Source organism: Palaemon carinicauda, unplaced genomic scaffold (assembly GCF_036898095.1).
Source record: "Palaemon carinicauda isolate YSFRI2023 unplaced genomic scaffold, ASM3689809v2 scaffold848, whole genome shotgun sequence".
NCBI classification, from domain to species: domain Eukaryota; kingdom Metazoa; phylum Arthropoda; class Malacostraca; order Decapoda; family Palaemonidae; genus Palaemon; species Palaemon carinicauda.
The window spans coordinates 52,501-75,957 of record NW_027172147.1 but is presented as its reverse complement, the minus strand read 5'-3'; the positions used below and the strand labels follow the sequence as shown (position 1 = coordinate 75,957).

Sequence of the window (23,457 nt, the reverse complement as noted above, 5' to 3'; positions counted from 1 at the left end):
TGCCGTGCTTAGGCCAAAGCACAGGGCTTGGAACTGGTATACGACCTTCCCGAAAACGAACCTTAGAAAAGGTTGGGAATCTGGGTGGATGGGGACGTGAAAGTACGCGTCCTTTAGGTCTAACGAGACCATCCAGTCTTCCTTCCTGACCGATGCTAGAACCGACTTTGTCGTCTCCATGGTGAACGTCTGCTTTGTGACAAAGACATTCAGAGAACTGACGTCTAGCACCGGTCTCCACCCTCCTGTCTTCTTCGGCACTAAGAAGAGGCGGTTGTAAAAGCCCGGGGATTGATGGTCCCGGACTATGACTACCGCTCCCTTTTGTAGCAAGAGAGACACCTCTTGCTGTAAAGCTAGCCTCTTTTCCTCCTCTCTGTACCTGGGAGAGAGGTTGATGGGAGTCGTTGCTAGAGGGGGCTTGCGCAAGAATGGAATCTTGTACCCCTCCCTGAGTAACTTCACAGACTGTACATCTGCGCCCCTGCTCTCGCAGGCCTGCCAGTAGTTCTTGAGCCTGGCTCCCACTGCTGTCTGAAGAAGGTGGCAGTCAGACTCTGCCTCTAGAGGACTTAGAACCCTTCTGCTTGCTCCCACGTTGACTTCCGGCACGAGCACCTCCTCTGCTGGAGGCTCTGCCACGAAAGGGCGGAATGAACCTTGACGCTGGAGTGTCCATTCTAGGTCTAGGTACGGAGGGCAAAGGGGTGACTTTGCGTGCGGATGACGCCACCAGGTCATGGGTGTCTTTCTGGATCAAGGAGGCAGCAATCTCCTTGATCAACTCTTCAGGGAAAAGACACTTCGAGAGTGGAGCAAACATCAGCTCCGACTTTTGACATGGGGTGACTCCAGCTGACAAGAAGGAGCAAAGGTGATCTCGCTTCTTGAGTACCCCAGACACGAAAGAAGCCGCAAGCTCACTAGAACCATCCCGAATGGCTTTGTCCATGCAGGACATGATGAGCATGGAAGTTTCCTTATCAGAAGGGGAGGTCTTCCTGCTCAATGCTCCCAAACACCAGTCCAGGAAGTTAAAGACCTCGAAAGCGCGGAAAACTCCCTTCATAAGATGGTCCATGTCCGAAGGGGTCCAGCAAATCTTGGAGCGTTTCATAGCCAGCCTGCGGGGAGAGTCTACCAGACTTGAGAAGTCGCCCTGGGCAGAGGCAGGAACTCCCAAGCCGAGAACTTCTCCCGTGGCATACCAGACGCTAGATCTGGAAGCAAGCTTGACCGGGGGAAACATGAAGGATGTCTTCCCCAGTTGCTTCTTGGACTGCAACCACTCTCCCAGTACCCTTAAAGCTCTCTTGGACGAGCGAGCGAGTACGAGCTTCGTAAAGGCAGGAGCTGCTGACTGCATGCCTAAAGCGAACTCAGAGGGAGGCGATCGTGGTGCTGCAGACACAAACTGGTCTGGATATAAATCCTTAAAGAGCGCAAGCACTTTCCTAAAGTCTAAGGAGGGAGGCGTGGTCTTGGGTTCTCCGATGTCTGAGTGTTGGTCGTCAAGATGAGCAGCTTCATCATCATCAGAGATACCATCGTCTGAATGTTGAAGAGGAAGAGGCAACGGAGTGGGCTGGACGGCTGAGTCCGGCAGCACGGGTGCATGCGTGGCTGCACTGGACCCAACATCATGCCACTGTTGGTCAGTCTGAGAACTGGCAACAACCAAAGCTGAGTGGGTGCGCAAAGAGTCTACTCCCGACTGTGGAAGGGTAGCGGAGACCACCGTGGGTTGCGGAGGTTGACGCACCGCGTCAAAACACGGCAGCCCAACTCCACCCTCCTGTTGTTGTGGTAGCTCACGCACGGCAACGGAGTGCTCCGTGCGTCTGTGAGCGTCAGCATGCGTCTGGCAGGGTCGACTGCGCATGGGTGGAGGAGCTCTCACAGCCGGAGTTTGGGAGCAGGCAGCCTCAGCGTCTGCTGGGCGCACAACCGTGGAAGGTTGTAGGCTAACGGGTGCAGCGTCAACCTTCTCCGCACGAAACTCCTGCATAACCGCAGCTAACTGAGTCTGCATAGACTGCAGAAAAGACCACTTAGGGTCTACAAAAGCGGCAACAGACGGAGCTACTGTCCGTTGTGACTGAGGGTCTAAAACAGCGAGTGCGGCAACAGACGGAGTTACTGCCTGTTGAGGTACCACTTTGCCTCTCTTGGGAGGTGTGCAGTCGTCGGAGGACTGCAGCGAGTCCGAACTGACCCAGTGGCTACACCTGGGCCGTTGGACTAGCTCGGAAGGGACCTTACGTTTAAGAGGCCGTGAGACCTTGGTCCATCGTTTCTGTCTAGAAACCTCTTCCGCAGGCGAGGAATAAATGGGCTCACTCGCCTTCTTGTGGGTGGGACGATCTCGGAAAGATACGTCCGAAACCACGGAGGGTACATCTGTACGCTGATTAAAGCCTGTCGAACCCTTTGGTCGTACGACATTGCTTCTCCCCTGGGCTTGGGAGCTTGCAAGAGGTCCCGGACTGGGAGGACGACAGGCACGAACAGACGCACCCTCATGCGTAACACTGACACTTTTCACTGCACTGACACTCACTTCACTTCCCACGGCACTTTTACCTTTCAACTCTCTGACGTCAGCCATGAGTTGATTGCGGTCATTCGCCAATGACTCGACTCTCTCACCTAGAGCCTGAACGGCACGCATCACATCCGCCATTGAAGGTTGATGAGAGCTAGCAGGGGGGTCGGGTGCAACCACTACAGGGGAAGGAATAGGTTGAGGGGCATGGGGAGAGGAAAAATCAATTGAGCGAGACGAACTCCTCCTGATCCTATCCTTCTCTAGCCTACGTGCATATTTCAGGAATTCTTGAAACCCGAATTCCGAAAGCCCAGCGCATTCCTCACATCGATCTTCCAATTGACAAGCTTTACCCCTACAATTGGAACAAACGGTGTACGGATCGATAGAGGCCTTCGGAAGACGCCTTGAACAGTCCCTAGCGCTACATTTCCTGTACTTGGGGACTTGAGAAGGGTCAGACATCTTGAATTAGTCAAAGGGGGGAATTCAAAATCTATCCAAGTCGTCAACAAATAATCCAAATCCAAAAAAGAATGCAAGGAAGTATTGAAGATAACTTCTGCACAGCGAAAGCTAATACTGTAACTAGAGATGAATACTTCACCAAATAACGTGAAAATCAATCCAGAAAACAAGAGCGTATTCAGTAGGTCTTGCCGGTGACACGACAGAGAGAAAATTGGTTCTGTGTTGACATAGAGTACTTGAGTACCTACTCGACAGATGGCGCTGTTGATGTACACCCCCACCTGTATAGCGATCGCTGGCGTATTCCGCCCGTAGGTTTTTCTGTCGGGCAGCAGAGCTGACAGCTATATGATCATCGGGTAAGTTTAATATTGAAAAAGTGAGTTCCTTCATAGGTAGATGGTCCTAAAAATAGTATACATTAGAAAATATAAAAAGTCAAGAAATTAATCTATGTATCTGCACATATCTTTAAATCATTTATAATCAATTTCCCTTTCTATGAAATTTTTCATTTTGACATTTCCAACTAGTGGATTGACCACATGAATAGAGATTTACCAGTATTGTTACAACATCATCATCTCCTCCTACTCCTATTGACGCAAAGGGCCTCGGTTAGATTTCGCCAGTCGTCTCTGTCTAGAGCTTTTAATTCAATACTTTTCTATTCATCATCTGCTACTTTGCACTCCATAGTCCTCAGCCATGTAGGTCTGGGTTATTCCAACTCTTCTAGTGCCTTGTGGCGCCCCAGTTAAATGTTTGGTGAACTAATCTCTCTTGAGAAGTGCGAAGAGCATTCCCAAACCATCTCCATCAACCCCTCATCATGATCTCATCAACATATGGCACTCTAAACACATGAAATATTTACAGTATATATTGCAAATTCACACCAACATGATCTCAATAAAATCATATGGACAAATATAACAGTAATTTATATAAATATTCTGCTGGCAATGAACCACTTTCTAATGTTTTCTTCCCCGATCAGAAAAGCAGTAGGATATGATGGAAAAAGGGATAGATGAAGACAAGTCACCTAGACTTGAAGGCAGTTTATGAAGACATAGTAAAAGATAGAAGACAATAGGAAAGACAGAATACAAAATAGAAGAGAGTAGAGAGAGAACACAATTTTAGTCTTAAATGCAAAGGGAAGACCAGACCTACGGAAGATGATGATGATGACGAATGAGAAGATGCAAAGAGAGAGGAAATCGTATTCTCAGACTTACCTTATTCACTCATATCGCAGAAACACCACTCCCTGGGTTCTCACACTTTTGCCATCGCAGTGAGGTAAACTGCAAATAATAAGGAGAGATTTAATAGATAAAATGGAATGGTTGACAACTGAAAAGCAAAAAGATCTTTGATAAAGAAGAAAAGCTTGGGGCAATGAAAGAACAAGGACCTATCAAAGGAAACATTATGATTCTTTAACCCTTTTACCCCCAAAGGACGTACTGGTACGTTTCACAAAAGCCATCCCTTTACCCCCATGGACGTACCAGTACGTCCTTGCAAAAAAATTCTATAAAAAATTTTTTTTTCATATTTTTGACAATTTTTTGAGAAAATTCAGGCATTTTCCAAGAGAATGAGACCAACCTGACCTCTCTATGACAAAAATTAAGGCTGTTAGAGCAATTTAAGAAAAATATACTGCAAAATGTGCTGGGAAAAAAATAACCCCTTGGGGGTTAAGGGTTGGAAATTTCCAAATAGCCTGGGGGTAAAAGGGTTAAACTAATTTGTACTTTTCCTAACTATATAAACCTGAGCTATTCAATACGATTATGATTTCTATGAACCGTGCTAGGCGGTATATCTTGGCAATATACGTTTGCTAACAATTATACAGGCAGATGAGCAACCTGGTGGAGTAACTAAAACTTTGGGTGCGGAGGAAATGCCCCCCTAAATCTGGATGAAGTCACTGGCAGCTGGGCGACGGATTGGGTTTAGGGCGATAGATAAGATATCTTTTCGGCTTCTACTCAATGCCTGGAGGATAATCTTACTGGAATTAGTATGGACCGCCAGGGGTCACTTGCCTTATTTAGATAGGCACTGCACATCACAAGGAACTGGCTATCCTTTGATGAATCTAGCTAATGATTCCTCTATGGATTTAGTCAGTCTATGGAAAGCAAGAATGACAGAATGACCCCCAGTCCCCGTCGTAGCGGAGTGCTAAGACTCTCCCACGAAATCTAACCGAGGCCCTTTGCGTCAATAGGCGTAAGAGGAGATGATGATGATGACGATTTGTATGAAGATGCTGACTCAGCCGTTTAAATTCATTGCGAGGTTATGGAAATTACTGATGAATGACGGGTTAGCCCCGCCCACCAGAAAGGATACTAAGCAACTAATTTCTACTTAAACTAGGACCTGCAGGGGACTTAAAGCAGCAAGTGAAAATTGAAGACCTTTAAAATTTGTGATTTGTTCCGACACAAATACAAATTATCATATCTTAATAGTCTCCACCCATGAAGCGACAGAGATATCAGTATGTTGTGGAATCTCTACATGTGGGACTGGCAAGGCAGACTGAGCCATAGGGGAAGATCCCTTGGAACTTCTGTCAGGACCATTAGCAGGTCTGAGTACCATTCTGCTTGTGGCCATTTGGGAGCCACCAGAGTCAGCCTGAGATCTGGTTTGTCAGTATTCTATTGATTATAGTACCCTTCGAATGAGGTAAAACAGCAGAAAAACATATGTGTTGAGACCGTCTCAAAGGTGTAGGAAGGCATCCCCTAGAGCTGCTACTGGGACTGTGATTAGTGAAGAGTAAATGGAAGCTTCTTGTTGAGCTTTGTGGCAAACAAGTTTATTGACGGAGAACCCGACAATGTCCGCAGCCTTTTCTTAAGTAGAGGATGGAGTAATCACTCCGCTCCTACCACCCTACCCTGGCCACCGAGCTTGTCGGCGATCCCATTCCTTTGGTCCTGAATGAATCTTGCTAACAGCTCCATCGAGTTGTCCAGCGCAAAGGTGCTGTGAAACAGTACCTCCTTGCTCGTTGACGTAGGCCACTCATCAACGCCGACAAGTGACTTATTAAATGGTGTTGAAATGACTCCAGGACCAGCATCACTGCTCTCATTTCTAAGCCGTTTATGCGGATGCTTTCCCTACTAGGACCAACACCCACAGGCAATCTCATTCCTCGGGTGTGTACCTCACCCTTCATTTGATGTGTCCGCCAATAGAAGCATCTTCCAAGGAGAGCACTCTGAGGAAGATCCCTTCAGCAGATCCTCCCTTACTTCATGGTCAACTGGAACTGTGTGTTAAGGGGCGTCAGTGGCTACTGACCAGTGTGTCTTTGGGTACCACTGGAAGGAACACTGCTGGAGTCGCATGTGAGGCACAGGCTTCTCTAGGACGTTCGATTAACTTTCGCTTTGTCTTTCCGGGATAAATTGTTTGAAGAGGAAAGGCTGCGCTACTTTCCTGAGTCTGCCAATGAAACTCTCCAAAGGTGAGATCTCCGCCTTCTTTGTGTCCACCAGCATACGCAGGTATTGCATCCTCCAGTTGGGCTCGAGGCTGGACTTAGGATTTATCACAATGCCCACACTATGACAAAACCCAAGAAGTATATCTCTGTGCTGGAGAGGCTGACATCAGAAGGACAGTATCAGCCAGACGTTGCAGTATCTTAGCAGACAAAAGCCGTTGGCATGAGCCAAGGCTGAAACAGAGCGAAGATTTGCGTGAACACATGGGGGGTCAGTCGACAGTCCAAAGCATAGGACTTTGAATTGGAAGCCTTTCCCTCGAGGATGCAATGGAAGACCTTCCTGTTGGACCGTTGGACTGGGATCTGAAATTATACGTCCTTCGGATCCAGGGACGGCATGAAATCATTCCTCCTTATTGCTGATCGTACAGTGTACTCCATCTTGAATGGAGTATGTCGTATGAACTTTTTCAAAGGGGAGAGATACATGACTGGTCTCCAGGCCCCCGGTGCCATCTCCATTAGGAAAAGCCCAGAAATCTGTCCCACATGATCTGAAGCGTGCCGTTGTCCATCATCTTCCTTACCTCTATACAGTATCCATGTGAAACGAGGGGGAGTGCCAATGGACGAAATACTGTAGACACACCGTAAAAGGGGATTTCTGGCCCTAGACCCTTCTGGCCCCTCTTCTGGTTTAACCATAAACCATAATGGTGTTGAAAGATAGGAGCAGTATCTACACACAAGCAGAAATCTGAGGATGTGTAGGAGGTGGTCTGGGTCTTGGTCCTGTCGAAGATTTTTAAAGGCCAGATTTTAATGATCCCAGAACCGATTCTTTGGGGGTAGGCCAGGATGTGCTACGACTTTTGAAGGTCTCTAGTCAGTGATAAAAAGAGACCCGACTCGTTTTCCTCCACCTTTCCACCGCGTTGTCAACTTCTCGGGCTGGGAACAGAGCCTGCCTCTGTTCTACTGGAGAGATACAAAGAGTTAGTGCTTCTCTATACAGTACCTTAACCTTTTCCTTACTATTAAACCCACTGAGTCATTAAAAGATCGTCCTCTCAATGCCCAATCTCTTAATGGAGATGCCAGGAGTTAGTGTCGCGATGACCACATCATTTGGGAAGGGCCTAAGAACTGTTGATATATAGCTTCTTCAGCCAGTTCTGACCAGGGGAGCTCTAATGAATGCTTGAATGCTTGAGAGGCCCCAAAGTGCCTGTCAATGACAGTGTTGCCTCCTTTTACTTGGTTTCTCGATGCTTCCCCTAGGCTGTTCTGCAGCCTAATCAAGGCTAAGAACTTCACAAAGGTACACACAGTCTTTGGTTTCTATGCTTCCGCTGGTGTGTGCCTGTAGGACCTTTCGTCTCCCTAAATTCGTCTTCCGGTTGAGGAGACTGTCATTCATGTTGTCCATCTTTCACCTCCTGTTTCACTAGTTTGAAGGGCATCCCTATGACCAGCATGACTCAGTACAATGGTTTGGAGAATGCATCCATGAGGTGGCGGCCATAGGCGAATCGTGATGTGAACGACGATCACGTCCTTATAATGACTGCCTACTTCATGGCGTTCTCTGCTTCAGATGGTACTGCCTATCCTGATTGAAGCACAAACCTACCCTTAGGCCCAAGCTAGCCACTACATGACGAGTGCCTACGTGATTGATGGTCCTGAATGGGTGAACGATTTCTCTCGTCCGAGAATGCAAGTGCTTGCACAAGTGCATTCGCGCAGACGTGCCTATTTGTAATGTCAAAATACTGATGACAGATCGTGACCCAACACTCACAGGTGTATACTTATCTATAGGAAAATGAGTTGTGCTCGTCTGGACTGGAAGGTGAGCTACATGTGATAAGTGCCCACGCTCCTTTGAGCTATCTCGGGAGAAGTGCTCGTGCACAAAGAAGATTGCCCTATGGCATAAAGGAGCTTGTGCTCCAGAGAGCAAGCTTCTTTAGAGGGGCATGTGCGAACAGTTGGGCGTGATGAAGAGGCATGTCGCAGATTTCCTGGAGAGTACGAATTGTGCTATTGAGGGCCGTTAAAAGTTGAGGGTATTATTTGTGACCGAATGGGAAAGCGGGATGGAAGCTTGAGTTCAGGAAAACGTAATGAACGAGTCTGTAGAGGTGAGCAGGCCTGGGATGAGATATGCATTAAGGGTGAGTGTGATGAGGGCGCGAGAGTTCTTGCGTGCAATTAGAGACCAAAGCGAAGGTGGATGGACTGTATCAAGTAAGACCTTCGATCAAAGGGATTAACTGGCAATGAAGTGTGGGACAGAGGTAGATGGAGAACGCTGGCCAGAAACATCGACCCTACGTAAGAGTGGGAAAGGATGCAGACAAAAAGAAAAAAAGAAAATGGTGAACGAGTTGGGCATTCGTACATAGAAGAGCTCAAAGGGTACGCCCGTATAGGTAACCACGACAGGCGCATGTCAGAGAAATATGATAGAACGGCGTGCCCGATTGTACCCTCAAGCAAGAGAACTATAATCCAAGATAGCGGAACACCATGGTACAGAGGCTATGGCACTACCTAAGACTAGAGAACATTGGTTTGATTTTGGAGTGTCCTTCTCCTAGAAGAGCTGCTTACCATGGCTAAAGAGTCTCTTCTACCCTAACCAAAAGGAAAGTAGCCACTGAACAACTACATTGCAGTAGTTAACCCCTTGGATGATGAAGAATTGTTTGGTAATCTCAGTGTTGTCAGGTGTATGAGGGCAGAGGAGAATGTGGAAAGAATGGGACAGACTATTCGGTGTGCGTAGGCAAAGGAAACATGAGCTGTAACCAGAGAGAGGGATCCAATATAGTACTGTCTGGCCAGTCTTAGGACCCAATAACTCTCTAGCGGTAGTATCTCAACGTGCAATTAAGTTCTATTAAATGAGTTTTCCAATTATATCTATGTTTAGCTTTAGGGATGAATAAATCAAACCAGTTTCCAATACTGGTAGAACCAAGGCATGAGTTTAGTTCAAGAGATGGAAGAGTTATCAATAGACTGAATTCTTACCCTTTGCAAATAATAAAGACAAAATGCGTCCATCGTAACACTTATTTCTTATGACAAGCTCTGTTAGTTTACTTTATCAAGATTATTCTAGGTTTCCTCAATTCTTTTTCTCACTGGGCTACTTTTCCCTGTTGGAGCCCTTATGGGGCTTATAGAATCCTGGTTTTCCAACTGTGTTTGTAGCTTAGCTAGTAATATTACTATTATTATTACTAGCTAAGCTACAACCATAGTTGGAAAAGCAGGATGCTATAAGCCCCATAAGGGCTCCAACAGGGAAAAGTAGCCCAGTGAGGAAAGGAAACAAGGAAAAATATGACAAATTCGAAGATAATTTGTATTTTTCCTAACCATAAAACCTTAGCTATTTACATAAGGTTTACTTTCGGCGTAGCTGAAATGACGAGCCATTAGATTTTAACGAGGGTTAAACTACCCCCGCGCTAGTTAGCACGGGGGTAGGGGAGGGGTAGCTAGCTACCCCTCCCTCCTCCACACACCGGTGAGCTGCCTCATTTCACTTAGAGGTAGGACTTGTCTTGGGGGACAGGGCTGGCAGGCAAATATGTGTAAATAGCTAAGGTTTGTATGGTTAGGAAAAATACAAATTATCTTCAAATTTGTCATTTGTTCCGTAACCGAAATACAAACCACGCTATTTACATAGGGTGACTTACCCTTAGGCAGGGTAAAAAAGTCCCCAGCCTTACTGGCTTTGGCTTTCCCGGGGACTCAGAATCCGAGTGCGCAGCACTTCGAGAAAAAGAGTCCCTGCACCTCACAAGTTTATTGCTACGCAAAAAACGAGCGGCCTACATAAGTTGTGTGGAGAGATGAAGTGTGACTCGTCCTAGGAAGTTGACCTGAAGTCCTTTATATGGAATTCTAGGCTAGGACGTCCCCATACCACCTCGTCAGGGTATGGGGGACGCGACAGTATTGTACTTAATACTAGGAACACAAGGAAGCATGGTTTACCTGCAGAGGTTTGAGGTCAGCTATGCAGAGACCCAGGATGCTGCTTTCCCCAAGAGAGGGGAGGATGAAGAAAGAAGTAAGGGCCAGACATACTCTTTCATTCACGCAGACTAAAACCGGGTAACAGTGCCCTCAACCTTCTGCTACCTGTCCATTAAGGAGCCTGAGGTTAGACCAGCTGTTGTGCAACCACCACAGGGCCGATAGAAAAAGTATCGAGGCTCCTGTGGGTCACGTCCTGCAGTTAGTGGGCTGTGAAGGTCGTCTGACGCTTCCAGACTCCAGCTTGTAGAACCTGCGTCACAGAGAAGTTTCTCTTGAAGGCCAGGGACGTGGCGATGCCCCTGACATCATGTGTCCTAGGGCGACATGACGGAGGAGGGTCTGGATTCAAGGCGTGATGGATGGTCCGTCGAATCCAGGCTGAGATGGTGTTCTTGGTGACCCTCCTCTTCTTCCTACCCGTGCTCACAAACAGGGATTGCACGCGGGGACGAACTGCAGCTGTTCTCTTCAGATAACGTCTCAGACTTCTTACTGAGCAGAGTAGCAGGTGATCTGGGTCATCTGTTACGGAGCGGAGACTCACAACCCTGAAGGAGTCGAACCGTGGGTCCGGAACTCCAGGGTTCTGAGTCTTGGCAACAAACTCAGGGACGAACTTGAACGTTACCTCCCCCCATCCCCTTGAATGGGCGATGTCGTATGAGAGACCATGAAGTTCACCGACTCGCTTGGCCGAAGCCAGAGCAAGCAGGAATACCGTCTTCCAAGTCAGGTGTTGGTCAGAGGCCTGGCGTAATGGTTCGAAAGGGGGTCTCTTCAGAGCCCTGAGGACAAGAACCACGTTCCAAGAAGGCGGTCTCACTTCCGACTGAGGGCAGGTAAGCTCGTTGCTACGTATGAGTAAGGAAAGTTCCAGCGAGGAGGAAATGTCTATACCTTTCAGCCTGAAGGCAAGGCTTAAGGCTGACCGATAGCCTTTCACCGCCGAGACCGCAAGGCGCATTTCCTCCCGCAAATAAACGAGGAACTCCGCTATTGCTGGAATAGAGGCATCGAGGGGAGAGATACCCCTCCCACGACACCAACCACAGAAGACTCTCCACTTCGCCTGGTAGACCCCTGGGGATGACTTTTGCAGGTGTCGAGACATCCTTTCCAGAACTTGTTGCGAAAAGCCTCTCTCTGTGAGGAGACGCTGGATAGTCTCCAGGCGTGAAGCCGAAGCGATGCTACGGCTTTGTGGAAGATGTTGCAATGTCTGAGTAGCTCGTGTCGTGGGGGAAGTTCTCTCGGGAGTTCCGTCAGGAGCAGCAGAAGGTCCGGAAACCACTCTGCATGATGCCATAGCGGAGCTATTAAGGTCATCGACAGGTTGCCCGATAGTCTGGTCTTGTTGAGCACCCTTCTCATCAGACAGAACGGTGGGAAGGCGTAGACGTCGATGTTGTCCCACCGTTGTTGGAAGGCATCTTGCCAGAGTGCCTAGGGGTCCGGGACTGGGGAGCAGTACAGCGGCAGCTTGAAATTCAAGGCTGTCGCGAACAAGTCCACTGTCGGGGAACCCCACAAAGTCAGGACTTTGTTGGCTATCTGAGGATCCACAGACCACTCGGTACTCACTATCTACGAAGCTCTGCTCAGATTGTCAGCGAGCACATTCCATTTCCCAGGAATGAAGCGAGCTGATAGACGTATCGAGTGGACTTCGGTCCATCTTAGTATCTCTACTGCAAGATGGGATAGCTGTTGTGAAAAGGTACCTCCCTGCTTGTTGATATAAGCCACTACTGTGGTGTTGTCGGTCATCACCACCACAGAGTGGCCCGCCAGGGTCTGTTGGAACTGTTGAAGGGCCAGGGAAACGGCCTTCAGCTCTAGCAAGTTGATGTGGAGGTACTTTTTTGATTCTGACCATAGGCCTGAGGCCCTCTGGTTCAGAGCGTGGGCCCCCCACCCTTCTTTTGACGCGTCCAAAAACAGCATCAAATCCGGGGGAAGGACGAGAAGATCCACTCCCTTTCGAAGGTTGTCGTCGGTCAGCCACCACCGCAGGTCCGTCCGTTCCCAGGTCCTATCGAGACCAGGAAGTCCGGGGAATCGATGCCTTGATCCCACCGGGACTTGAGCCGCCACTGCAGGGATCTCATCCTGAAGCGGCCGTTGGGAACTAGACAGGCCAAGGAGGCTAGGTGACCAAAAAGACGTAACAACGATTGGGCTGGAAGATCTTCTCGACTGAGGAAAGTCTTTGCAACCCTCCTCAGCCTTGCTATCCTGTCGTCTGATAGAAAGGCTCTGTGGAGATCGGTGTCTAATATACCAGTCGTTGTGTTGGGAGCAGAGAGGACTTCTCGAGATTTACCATGGTCCCTAGATCTTGGCAAATTCCCATAAGCCTGTCTCTGTGTCGAAGAAGGGTCGACTCCGAGTCTGCCAGGATCAGCCAGTCGTCCAGAATGCCGTTCCTGTGCACCCACGAAGATATCAGTGTGAACACTCTGGTGAACACCTGAGGTGCTGTGGAGAGACCAAAACACAGCACCTTGAACTGGTAGATCTTGTTGTCTAGGCTGAAACGTAGGTACTTCCTGGAAGACGGATGGATTGGGATCTGGAAGTACGCGTCCTTCAAATCCAGTGTGCACATGAAGTCTTGCGGTCTCACTGCAAGTCTGACCGTGTCTGCTGTCTCCATGCTGAACGAAGTTTGCTTGACAAAATTGTTCAGGGCTGAGAGGTCGATGACGGGTCTCCAGCCTCCAGACGCCTTCTTTACAAAAAAGAGTCGACTGAAGAAGCCTGGGGAGCCGTCCACGACCTCCTGGAGAGCATCCTTCTTGAGCATGGTCTCGACTTCTGCCCGAAGGGCTAGCCCCTTTGCCGATCCCGTGGCATATGAGCTCAACGACACTGGATTCGCTGTCAGGGGAGGTTGAGATGAAATGAACGGGACGCGATATCCTTGTCCGACCACAGAGGTCGTCCAGGAATCGGCCCAGAGTTGCTGCCACCTGAGCACGCAACTTTGTAGGCATCCCCCCACAGGTGGACACGCAGGGGGATTGCCAATCCTAGCACTTGCGGCCTCGGTTGCTCCTTCTAGGATTTTTGCCTCCCCTGGAGGACTCTGCGCCCTTCTTGTCTTTGACAGGAAAGGGCTGCGGTTTAGACACCTTGGTCTTAGCTGCCAAAGCCTGCTTCGGTGTCCTGCGAGGCTGCTGTTGTTAAGGAGCTGGAGGCTTGTAGGGCAGAGATGTAAGGGCCTTCTGGAGGAGCGAATCTTCTCGTCTTCCTCCACCTCTCAGCTGTCACTTCTACGTCCTTGGGCTAAAACAGGCTTCCTCCAAGGATGGAGGAGTGTCTGAGCTTGCTGACATCCATAGCGGGGACCTTCGGGTGGAACCTCTCGGTCAACGTGTCACGGCGCTTGAGAATCGAGTTAGCCCACAGGTTAGTGACCTGGTGAGCTAAAAACTCGATAGAGCGCGTTCCCGAAAGGAGGAAGGTCTCCAGGGCCTTCCTATTGCTCTCCCTGGACAAGTCCTCAGAGCGCAATAGGATGCCCAGAGACCCTAGCCAGACATCCAGCCATGAAGTGGCCTGCATGGCACACTTCGCGACCTTCTCCTGGCTCAGGACCTCCAACGCTGTGAATGCCACCTGCCGGGCATTGAGTTTCTCTACAGAGAGACCCCTGGTGAGCTCTTCCACAGAGTGGTGGAGGGGAAGAGCTAAACAAGGCTCCTCCATGATCTCGAAGTACCTCCTCTGCTGCACGCGAGGAGGTGGGAGGAGCTTGCTCCCGGCAGAAGAACGGCTGGAGGAGGCAAGCTCGGAAAGCTGGCCCTCGACCTTGTCCCTGGCGCACTTCACCCCTTGGGCCCAGGGCAGGGCTGCACTGGTCTTGGGGGGCTTCTGAATGCCATAAACCTGGTCCAGGACCGTATCCTTGCCTTCGCGAGGGGCGGTCTCGGGATCCTTGAAACTATTGAGTTGCCTCATTAGTCCAAGGACCTGCCAGAAGGCGTGCTCCGATTCGCGCTGCTCTCCTCCTTGTGGACTGGCAGCTAAGTCTCCTGTCCCCATTGGCTCTTCATGGGGGGACACGCGGACGTTCTCCCGGGGAAGGGCTGGCTCTGGACGAAACCTCGACGATGATTTGGGTAACGTCTTGGAGTCCTTGGGCTCCCTCCTGGGAGGGATACAGGACTCCAGCAAAGTGGTCTGGAAGGTCCCTCCTACGCGAGACGTTTCTCTTCCTTGAGGTGGGGTTCCTCCCATTGGTGCCGTGGGAGTGTGTCTCACCTCGCTGGATTCTCCCGAGGACGGGAAAGGTTCGTCCACAGGAGAAGGAGAAAATGTCTGCGAGGGGGATGGGGCCTTCCCGACGGACCTCTTGGGAGCCAGCTTAACCCTGGGAGAAGTCACCGCGAAATCCAAACCTCTCCTTCTCTTCAGTGGGGGCGAGGGAGCCTTTGGTTTCAGTCCCAGATCAGCGAGGGCAGGCTTCATAGCCTGCACCACCGCTTTCATCGGGGAACCGAACCAAGGCTGGCGGCTGACTGACGCAGTGTCAGCAACCCCCGCTGGAGGGAAGGGGATCGGTTGATCCTTCGGAGTGGATACTACAGGGCCTGCCTGAAAAGAAGAAAGGGAAGAAGAATGTTGTCCGGACCTCTCCGATGACTCTTCCTGCTCCTGGGAGCGTGCTTGGCGCTTCCGCGATGGTGATCGCGAGGACAATCTGGAAGTACGCGGCCCCGGTGCCTCGCAATGCTGGGCGCGCTGTGAAACCCGGCGGGAATCGCGCTGGAGGTAGCGCGATGGTAGGATCGCTGGTTCACGCTGGTGTTAGCGCGGTGGCAGAATTACCGGGTCGAGCTGGCACTCGCGCGGTGGCAGAATCACGGGGTCGCGCGCAGGCGCGTGGAGATGAGGGCGCGGGCACGTGTAGGCACGCTGGCGACTTGGCGTGTGGGCGCACTGGCGACTTGGCGTGTGGGCGCGCAGGCAAGGGAGTGCAAGAATGCAAAGGTGAGCGCGAGTGCCTGGGTGATCGCTGGCGATCAGAAGAATGATGGCGCGTAGGCGAACGATGTAGCTTAGGCGAGATCAAGCACGTTGGCGAGTGATGGCGTGCTGGCGAACAACGGCGCGTTGGTGATCGATGACGCGTGGAACGCGTGGGCGACCGACCGCGTACAGGTGAGTTGGCGCGTGGGCGAGTCGGAGCCCTGTGGCGATCATAAGCGTTCGCGCGCAGTTGAAGGATCACGCGGGCGCGTAGGAAAACGCCGGCGCGTAGGAGATCGCTGACGCGTAGGATGGCGCGCCGTGGCTGAAGGTCTCGAAGGTGAAGTCTCGCGGGCCAGCTCAGGAGCTGGCTCGTGGGCGCGCGGGCACACATGCACTTTATTGCGCGCTGGAGACTGGAGCGCAGGCGGTGGTTGACGCGTAGGGGAACGCTGACGAGGCAAAGGAACAATTTCCTTGCCTGCGCCCAGATCTGAAGATCGTGGGCGTGTGGGTAAACGTTGGTGCGCTGGGCGCGCATCAGCAACTGGGCGTGCCGTAGTGCGCTGATGCGCCGGAGGTTGACGGCGCTCAGGAGACTGTTGACGCGCAGGACAGGCTGAAGTGTGCATGCGCGCAGGCGAACACTGAGCCGGAGAGCTCTGGCAAGAAGGTGAAAGCTGGTGAGCAGGAGAGCGCTGACGAGCAAGAGAGTGCTGGCGAACAGGGGCGCGTTGGCGATCAGGAGAGTGCTGGCGAGAAGAGTCTGACGACTCATCTGCCGTAGAGCGCTGGCGCGCAGGGCGCTGACGAGCAGGAGAGCGCTGGCGAGCAGGTGAGCGCTGACGAGCAGGTGAGCGCTGACGAGCAGGAGAGCGCTGGCGAGCAGGTGAGCGCTGGCGAGCAGGAGAGCGCTGGCGAACAGGAGATCGCTGGCGATCAGGAGAGCGTTGGCGAGCAGGAGAGCGCTGGCGAGCAGGAGCGCGCTGGCGATCAGGAGAGCGTTGGCGAGCAGGAGAGCACTGGCGAGCAGGAGAGCGCTGGCGAACGGGCGCGTTGGCGATCAGGAGAGGGCTGGCGGTCAGGAGAGCGCTGGCGAGAAGAGTCTGACGACTCATCTGCCGTAGAGTGCTTGTGCGCAGGGCGCTGACGAGCAGGAGAGCGCTGGCGAGCAGGAGAGCGCTGGCGAACAGGAGATCGCTGGCGATCAGGAGAGCACTGGCGAGCAGAAGAGCAGGAGAGCGCTGGCGAACAGGAGATTGCTGGCGATCAGGAGAGCACTGGCGAGCAGAAGAGCAGGAGAGCGCTGGCGAGCAGGAGAGCGCTGACGAGCAGGCGGGCACTGGCGATCAGGAAAGCGGTGGCTCTTGCGCGCTACTAAAGGGCGCGCAGGTGAAACCTGGCGCGGAAAGGCCTCACCCACATTGTGAGAGAGGTCCTTCTGCCCCGAAGGGACCGGTGCTTGCGTAGGCAAGGAAGATCTGGCAGGCACAGGAGATCACGAACGATCAGCAGAGAGGTCCAGAGGAGTTACTGCTACAGTCTGCTCCCGACGAGAAGAGTCCTTCACAGGGGACGACAAGGATGACGACCCGAAGAGGAGGCGCCTCTTGACTCCCTTGTAAGGAGAAGGAAGGTCTCGGCAACAAAGAGGAGGGCGAGCCTTACGGCGAAGATGACCTCGTGACAGGGTATCAGCATCGTCGGTCCTCCGAAGAGGAGTCTCTGTTAGTGCACTCCCCGGAGGGGGAGCAACACTCGCAGGAGAGACCTTTGGACCCAGCTTCCCCCTCGAAGGATGTTCGGAGGGGGAACCTGGGCCTTCAGCAGCAACAGCAACAGTAGCAGCAGGGGTTTGACCAGACCCGTCGGACGCCTCTGTCACAACGACGTCGTCAATAGCCAGAGGATCTACCTCTGGTATTACCGACGACTGTTGGACAGCTGCCCCCAACTGGATCAGATCAAACAGGGCTTCCTTGGAGGTGAGCCCTTAAGCCCAAGGAAGCCCAAAGCTGGAAAAGATCATCATTAGACACAGTTTGGTCGTAATCTACAAAATCAATAATATACTCCCCCAGAGGAGGAGGGGGAGCTGCCTCGCTATGGGAGGCAACGCCCTCTCCCACACACCAAGTTTGGGAAACAAAAGAAGGGCCTACGCTACCACTCGGTGGCCTCTCACGAGAGACCGAACGAGTGGGAACTTCGGAGGAGGTTCGGGCAACGGATGAAGAGTCCTTGGAGCCTTCCTTCCCCTGGGGGAAAGAACGGTCTCTCTTAGAACTCTTCTTACGCCGCCGGGCAAACCTCTCCCACTGGGAGGTAGGCCACTCCCGACATTCCATACACAGATTATCACTACTACACCGTTGACCTCGACACTGCGGGCAAAGGGTGTGAGGGTCTGTCTCGATCGCCGACATAAAAGTTCCACAGGGGCGATCGGGAAGTCCAGGGCATTTCCGCATGGTGGAAAGCAAAGGTAAAGGCCAACTTCAAACAAACACACACGGGAAGAAAAAGCAAACAAATTAAGGCTGTCATTATGCGAGGACGAGACAGAAACCTCTTTACATCGTCCAAGCCAAAATTGAAGTGAGGCAGCTCACCGGTGTGTGGAGGGGGGAGGGGTAGCTAGCTACCCCTCCCCTACCCCCGAGGGTAGTTTAACCCTCGTTAAAATCTAATGGCTCGTCATTTCAGCTACGCCGAAAGTAAACCCTATGTAAATAGCGTGGTTTGTATTTCAGTTACGGAACAAAAAATATTTTAAGAATACCACCACCACCAAAACAAATATTTCCCATATAAATTATAAAAACTTTAGCAAAACAAGAGGAAGAGAAATAAGACAGATTAGTGCGTCTGAGTATACCCTCAAGCAAGAGAATTCTAACCCAAGACAGTGGAAGACCATTGTACAGAGGCTATGGCAGTACCCAAGACTAGAGAACAATGATTTGATTTTGGAGTGTCCTTCGCTTAGAAGAGCTGCCTACCATAGCTAGAGTATCTTCTACCCTTACCAAGAGGAAAGCAGCCACTGAACAACTACATTGCAGTACTGTAGTTAACCCCTTGGATGATGAAGAATTGTTTGGAGGCGTCAGTGTTGTCAGGTGTATGAGGACAGAGGAGAATTTATAAGGAATATGCCAGACTATACAGTGTATGTGTAGCCAAAGGGAAAATGAACCGTAACCAGAGAAAAGGGTGCAATGTAGTACTGTCTGGCCAGTCAAAGGACCCAATAACTCTCTAGGGGTAGTAATAATAATACTGTAATAAAAACCATAATAAAAAAATGTAACAATAATAATAATATACGAATAATTTATACCAATTTCAAATGTACGTCGACATAACTGTAAAGATATTTTCCCAATAGTGCTATATTAAATTTCGCAAGTATGCATACAGAACGTCCTCAGATTACAAACATTTGAATACTTATTTTAGAATGATTTATTGTTAATTTGTTCTCTTCAATTACTTATTTCCTTTCCTCACTGGGCTATTTTTCCCTGTTGGAGCCCCTGGGCTTATAGCATCTTGCTTTTCCAACTAGGGTTGTAGCTTGGATAGTAATAATAATAATAATAATAATAATAATATACAAACACAAATCAAATGAAAAATAACAAATATAAGATAAAGATATATTGTAATAAAACCATATTGTATAATTTAATACAGTAGGCAAAATAACATCTGCAATAACCTGATATTTATTTCATATGAAACCCAACTACTGTACTGTATTTGTTGACTTCTGTAGCGGGAACTCATAGGCTTGGAAATCAGGTTAGCTCTACCCTAGGCCGAAATTTAAAATTCTACTCAACAGCACTTGGAACCAATTATCCCTTTTACCCCCAAAGGACGTACTGGTACGTTTCACAAAACCCATCCCTTTACCCCCATGGACGTACCGGTACGTCCTTGCAAAAAAATGCTATAAAAAAATTTTTTCCCATATTTTTGATAATTTTTTTTAAAAATTCAGGCATTTTCCAAGAGAATGAGACCAACCTGACCTCTCTATGACAAAATTTAAGGCTGTTAAAGCAATTTTTTAAAAATATACTGCAAAATGTGCTGGGAAAAAAATAACCCCTTGGGGGTTAAGGGTTGGAAATTTCCAAAGAGCCTGGGGGTAAAAGGGTTAAGTTCGTAGGTTTGAGAACCTACTGTATTTGATATGAAATTCTGCACACTGTACTAGTTTACAAAAACATACAGTATATTTGTACAACCCTATGTCAAATTGCCCTAATTGACTATTTGAAAACCTGTCAGATTCTGAATATAACAAAACTCTATGGCAAGCCTTTATAGACTTTACATAAATGAACATGCAAATACCAAGAGACTGCTAATCCATTTTTTTTGCCCGTAAATTAAATATCTCCATTAATGGGAGAAGTACAAGAGGAAGGCCAAGGTTTGGGTGGATGGATGGTGTGAAGAAAGCTCTGGGTGATAGGAGGATAGATGTGAGAGAGGCAAGAGAGCGTGCTAGAAATAGGAATGAATGGCGAGCGATTGTGACGCAGTTCCGGTAGGCCCTGCTGCTTCCTCCGGTGCCTTAGATGACCGCGGAGGTAGCAGCAGTAGGGGATTCAGCATTATGAAGCTTCATCTGTGGTGAATAACGGGGGGAGGGTGGGCTGTGGCACCCTAGCAGTACCAGCTGAACTCGGTTGAGTCCCTGGTTAGGCTGGAGGAACGTAGAGAGTAGAGGTCCCCTTTTTGTTTTGTTTCTTTGTTGATGTCGGCTACCCCCCAAAATTGGGGGAAGTGCCTTTGGTATATGTATGTATGTATTAATGGGAAATACATACACAAACAATGTAGTAATATCATAACATGTACAGTATTGTAAACAAACCGACTTTAATTTCACAGCATTATGGATAATTATGATAACAGAATGCTGTACCAGTGTACGCAGCCCGTCAAAATTGACGGCTACATATTTAGACAAATATGCACACACACAGATTCAACCCTTCCCACCCCCACCCCCCCTTTCCTAACTACCACACGGCAATTTGGGTAAATTGTGGGAAATTGTGGTTTATGAATATGCATCTCGGGGTACCCCTTCTCACCAGGGTATGACTACTACCACTCCCTCCACCAGAGGGACGGGAGGAGAGCGTGCAGACAGTTGCTCTTCAATATATTGGGGAGATGCTATATATATATTTCTTACCAAGCACTAAATTAACTTCCCATATGATGACTGGTCTTATTTCACCAAACAAGCAGCCAATTTGCAAATACCACCTCAACTAATGACGCTGTCAAAATAAATCCGCAAACCCTGACCTAAATTACCCAATAGATTAAGGAATACATTCGTGCAACCCCAATTGGCTAAAGAGAAAGCTGTTTGAACATGGGGGAGGGTTAGATATGGTGCAGCCAGAGATTTTAGCCTTCTGGAAGATTCATAAACATTATAGAGACAGAACTTTAAGTGCAAGTAGTGGTAGAGCCACATCAAAGCTGTTCAAATGGGGTCCGGGTTTGTAATAGATGTTCGGCAACAACTAAGCAGATGTCCATTCTCGTTATGCTTTGTGTGGAATACTGGTAAACACATAACTGCAGAAGTTCCTACAAACATTCGGAAGCTTCTGCAGTGGTTGGACGACATTCGTTCAACATATGCATATGAAGATACAAAAACAAATTCAACTGAAATCATACATGATAACATTTCAGTAGAGTCACACCCCGCCAATACCGCTTGCCACTATATGGGAACTTTATGTTTTTCCCTTTTTGTGAGCGAAGCGAGCGCACAGCGCGGCAAAAACCATTGGATTTTGGTAATATTTTGATAATCCTTAATGGTTTTAAATGCACCGTGTGCTCGCTTCACTCGGAAAAAATAACATAAACCTATTTATGGGCAATACATAAATTTCAGATATTGTATCAAAAGCTCATAATGAACTGTAATAAAATATTATGTAATCTAATGCAGTAAGCGAGATGACATTTGCAACATGAAACAGGACGATTTGTTGACTTTTCGCAGTTGAAAATCGTAGGCATGCGAGTTGGGTTAAGCCTACCCTATGACAAAATTCAACAGAATTCGACTTAGAAACAGCTTCTTGGAACCTCCTAAGTTTGTAAGTTAAGGTCTGTCTGTACTCTAACCGAAGACAATGCCTGACGGGATCTAGCCTACGTTTCCTTAGCGAGAAATCCACTGGATCACAGTACGTGGAGCCTTTGTATATCAGCGGACAGTTCCTCAAGTTTGCTTGAAAAAATGGACATCAACTAACCTAAATTTCCCCCACCTAACCTAACTTACAAGACGTGCCCTTACCTACCTACCTACCTACCTAACGGGGGGATTAACGCCCCCCCCCCCCCTCCAACCCACCTAGACTGCCGTATTCTAAGTCAGCCCTAATCATACATGCAGGTGGCCGCTACCACATACACAACCCCCAGTGCGTATATAACCCTGAACTGGGGTCCGTTAGTCCATTCATTACTCTAACCCAACACGAGCGAAAACCTTTCGGTACCAATGGAGACTAAATTAGAATAGTTGGGACGGCAAATATACGAATGGAAGGGGATACAGTGCATGTACACCTAGGGGTGTATGTATGATAGCGGCCACCTGTATGTGTTGTCTTAGAATACGGTAGTATAATGGGGGTCACAGGAGGGCCTTAGCGCTCCCCCCCCCCCCCCCCCCCCCCCCGTTAGGTAAGTAGATAAGGGCATGGCTTGTAGGTTAGGTTAGGTTAGGGGGGGAAAGTTTAGGTTAGTCGACATCCATTTATAATCAATGCGTGAGGAACTGGCCGCTGATATACAAAAGTTCCAAGATGCGTAAGTATCGCCTACAGTTGACCACATAAAGCGCATTAATGTCATTAATCGCTTCGAAGGCTTTACGAGAAATGGCTGCCTAGACTAATCAAATAAAATGCGGGTAATTTGTCTATTATGGTATATATAATTTAATGAGGGAATAAATAGATTTCGGGCCATATACCACGACGCTGTGGACCGGGGAGACCATTCCATCCCTTCATAAACTAACTTATGCTTATGTCCTCCGCTTGTAAATCACTCTAAATCATTCATAAATTCCAAATCATTCATAAAATTAATATATTAATAAATTCCCTTAAATAAAAAAGAGGAAATAACAAAAACAGACATTTGGTTTCCTCAAGAAAAGCTACGATCGTAAAAATATTTGACGCAATTACGCTGGAAATAACACCAGCCTCGTAATTAAAACGTTATAATTCTTCTAAAATCATGTTAAATTGTTCTAAAGAAATGGAAATGCTTTAAAATGGCGTACTTACACCGTCACAACTGGTAAAATTAGTTGAAACTCTTCTCAAACATTCAGTAATGATCAGCTGTCTTCTTCGATGTCGTCTGTTGTTATGCATTGAGGATATAAACACGGAGAAATTATAACATTATTAATATTTATATCAATAATATATAAAATATATTTGTAAATCAGATATATATCATATATTTTATTAATATTTTAGTATATTATATAAAATTTTATGGTAAATGCCAAAAATACAAAATATTTATTGACTTTTCATCCACGATAAACTCTCTATGACCAATCAGTTTATATGTTTTGTTTTCTTTATTAAAAATACGACGTAAATATGACAATCAACAATTAAAATGGAATTCAAAGCTAATTTTTAGTTTTAATATAAATTCAGGTTAATTTTCTAATACCGAATAACCTATTAAAAAACCTAAATATTTTCAAGATTTCTCCATTGGCTTTCTTTTGTGACGTCATAATTCTTTTGTGACGTCACGAATTGGCTTCGAGGGCCCATGGCGGTATTGAAAAATATTATTCATATTTAAAAGGACA

At 48.5% G+C, this 23,457-nt stretch overlaps 1 long non-coding RNA gene across 1 annotated transcript in view; it reads right to left on the bottom strand.

Moving 5' to 3' along the window:
* The window catches only part of LOC137637559 (uncharacterized), a 29,245-nt gene extending 6,245 nt beyond the window's left edge, over positions 1-23,000 (bottom strand). The window contains exons 1-2 of the long non-coding RNA XR_011043703.1: positions 22,910-23,000; positions 4,264-4,332 (exon numbers count right to left, since the gene is read on the bottom strand). This is a non-coding gene — a long non-coding RNA (uncharacterized lncRNA). The remainder of the gene's footprint in view (positions 1-4,263; positions 4,333-22,909) is intronic.
* Positions 23,001-23,457: the final 457 nt, after the last annotated feature.